The sequence below is a fragment of the Aplysia californica genome, unplaced genomic scaffold, assembly GCF_000002075.1.
Source record: "Aplysia californica isolate F4 #8 unplaced genomic scaffold, AplCal3.0 scaffold00286, whole genome shotgun sequence".
NCBI lineage: Eukaryota > Metazoa > Mollusca > Gastropoda > Aplysiida > Aplysiidae > Aplysia > Aplysia californica.
In genome coordinates, this window is record NW_004797556.1 from 277,431 (window position 1) to 280,901 (window position 3,471).

A 3,471-nucleotide genomic window follows, 5' to 3' on the forward strand; every position below is an offset into this window, starting at 1 on the left:
ACAGACAGACAGACAGACAGACAGACAGACAGACAGACAGACAGACAGACAGACAGACAGACAGAACAGATAGATGAGGTAGTCATCTTTACGGGTAACTGCCCTCCCTCAGAGCCATCCACTGGTTGGGAGGGAATTAGTAGCAAAATAATGGAACCCAAAGACCCCCCTCCCCCCTCTCGGGACAACCTGACAGCCAAGGGGGTGGTGAAAACAATGATGGGAATGGTGGGGCAGGTTGTTCAGTCAGAAATAGCTACGTCCATCTTTCGGGCGTAGTTGATAAAGGTTGACGAGAGTTAACGACTCCACATCAACAATGGTGTTTAATTTTGTGTATGCAGGAATTATTCCATAACACTCAAGTCAAGGAATCTAAACGGCATTGCTTCCACATCACTCCAACATGATATTGCTGCCCTGCGGAAGAAGATGCGAATGACTCTAAATGACTAAGTCTAAGAACAAAGAAGGTGATATAAGAGTCCTGGAGATAATGTGGCAAGAAAAGAAAAAAGACTTTATACTCGTACACAGACGTTCAGAAACGCTATTAACTTTTCAAAACAGGTGCAAGGAGCAGATATCACTACTGCGATTTTGTATCTGTCATAGGTAAGATGAAAAAAAATTGAAAGATAGCACCAACCCAAATTTTTAATAAGATTCCTAAAACACCAATCAAGAATTTCTCTTGATGTAAGAAATAGACTATGCTCTCGGAAGCATGACTAAATCTGAAGAATTGAGTGGAAAAGGGTGTTTTAATAAGGTATCAGGTCAAATGGGAGAAATGTTTCAGTACACAAAGGGGGAGTTTAAAACAGATTGCCAGAACACAAGGGATAACTTTTAAAAGATTAAAGTAATATTTTGGAAGAAGTGCAAGCTGCTATTCAGGAAAAGAAACAAGGAAAAGCTACATTGCAGCAGAAAAATTGGGTACGGAAATACTGCTCTATATCACGGGGTGCCACAGAGTGTGAGTTCCATAGAACAATAAGCTTTGGAGTCATTTTAAAGAAGTTTTGCGCTAGGTTGATTACTGTTTTCTGAAATCGACAGCGAAGAGCCAAAGGACACCACATACGTCGGTTCGCGATGTTAGGCAACGGCAAATTCTATTGACAACGCAAGGAAGGGTGAGCACAAGATTCGAAAGCAAATTAAAACATTTTAAATGCTCTAGATCTAGATCTAGATCAAGATCTATGTTTTCTAGGGTTTTTGTACTTAAGTGTTCTCAACCCTTTTAGAATTATGTCGCCAGAATAAATAACTTCCTGGGGAACTCCGAAAAGCAAGGCTTTTTTTTGTTTGTATAAAGTATAACCAAGGTTTCCCACAGTTCTAAACTTGGCCTAACCTAATGATGGAACATGACACAGTATTATGAACTCTCAGTCGATTTCCCCCAACATTACTCGCCTTTTAAAGTTTGGTTAAAGAAAAACATCGACACAGCGATGGGGCCATTAAGTTCAGAGAAACAATAACGCAAACAAAAACCACAGAGAGAGAGAAACGAAGTGGGGCCCATCCTTGACGCCCTGAAACCATCCTCGACTTGAAATTCAGAAATTACACACTCCATAGACCCGAGTTCTCAAAAATTATAATCAAACACTAGATCTAGAATCTAGATCAAGGTCTACTTACCATGAGTGTAGTTGTTGCTACAAGTAGTATCTCACGTCCAAATTGATTACCGGTACTGCATATGACTCAAGAAATCCTGCTCACCGGACAATATCCAAACGCGTCCTGTGTGTCTCTACTAAAACTATGAACCAAGCGCCGATGAAACTGCCCCCAAGAGAGGAGAGGAAAGAAGAGCGCTGGTGAGCGTCTCTCCTGTCATTTCATTAAATCATCGTTTTAAGAAACAGCGTTTTGAGCAGTCGTCACTGTGTGTAGGACAATGATGAAAAGATGAAGCACGAACAGGTCTTACGGTGATGAACACCGAGTCAGTCCACTGAAGCCATATAGGGATGGCTATTTTTAGTCAAAGAGGGGGAAGGGAAGGGGGTGTTGCGTGATGATAAAACAATGACCACAAACGGTCTGCAGGTAGCGTACTACAAATTTTAATACGATTATCGGGTTGTGCTTTAGCACCCACTCGTCCAAACACACATGCACGCACACAAACACACATACACACAACCACAAATACAATGTGTGTGTGTGTGTGTGTGTGTGTGTGTGTGTGTGTGTGTGTGTTATATTCTTGTAAATATTGCTGTCGTCTCATAAACACATGTGTGTATTCTTTAGGTCAATGAATGTTCATTTGGTCAGTGGGAACTCCTCACTAACTTTTAGAAGATAAGTGAGAATTTATTATTTGAGGAATTTACTTTCATTTTTTCCCCAGCAAGTTCAATACATAATATGTGCTTTGAATTTCAAGCTCGACAATCTTTTAAAATGATAGCTTGGATTTCCACGGCTCTCCATATGGGGAAGGTACCTACAGGGACTTACTTCAAACAGACGTTTTTAATCTTGTTAAAAAACAAATTACGCTCATATACTGAATAAAGAAGCGTAAACTCAATTCTATAGCTTGTTCATCTTCGTCTGTCAGAGGTAAAAACCAGGTATAAAAGACAAAAACCCAAACATACAAACAATATCAACACCCCCTAACCCCAACAACAAATAACTGTTTTATTTTCTCGATCTTAGAATGTGAAGCTAAAAACTGGATGACCATCACAATCCATTAAGGAAGAACACTTCAAACTAAAGTTCCGACACTTAAGTACAAAAACACTAGAAAACATTTGGAAATACATAATGAGGGATTTACAACATACACTTTGAACATCAAAAATTCCATCAGCACCACAGTTTCACCCCCCCCCCCCCCCAATTGAAACACACTCCAACAGGTCATTTCATCCAAGAGTGGCACAGTATTAGTGGTATGATACTCTGACCTTGTTACTGCATGAAATATTCGTACTCGGTGAGCACTGCTTTATTATTGTTTGGACAAGGGGTCCTGACTAGCGTATAATATTTTATTAGTAAATGGGGTCTACTGCTACACATATAGTAGATTTACTGTTAAAACGGAAGAGTTTTAGGACTTCAGCCGGCCTTCAGTCCATCCTTATTGTGTCAGAAGAAAATGAGCTGAAAGTCAGTCAGTCCTCCCGTCCATTCTCACCGCCAAAACCAGCATAGCATTTTGACTGTATTTTGTTCTTGTGTTGACAAAGGTCGTCTTATTTTTTACTTTTCTTGTTGTGCTTGTGCTATCCGTGCAGGTATTTTCTTGTTGTTTTATTTAAAGGAATTGGCTTATAATGTTATGATGCAAAAAATTAACAATAAATTTGAAAGAGAATTGAAAGACTTGTCGAAATTTGAAAGCATTTGATCTCCAAGCAAACGGCTAAACGATATGCCATCTCTCTCTCTCTCTCTCTCTCTCTCTCTCTCTCTCTCTCTCTCTCT

General features: G+C 39.8%; 1 protein-coding gene across 1 annotated transcript in view; it reads right to left on the reverse strand.

Annotated features, from left to right (window-relative positions):
- Nucleotides 1-3,471, reverse strand: part of LOC101861292 — a gene marked incomplete in the record, with an annotated part of 116,052 nt that overhangs the window by 42,932 nt on the left and 69,649 nt on the right.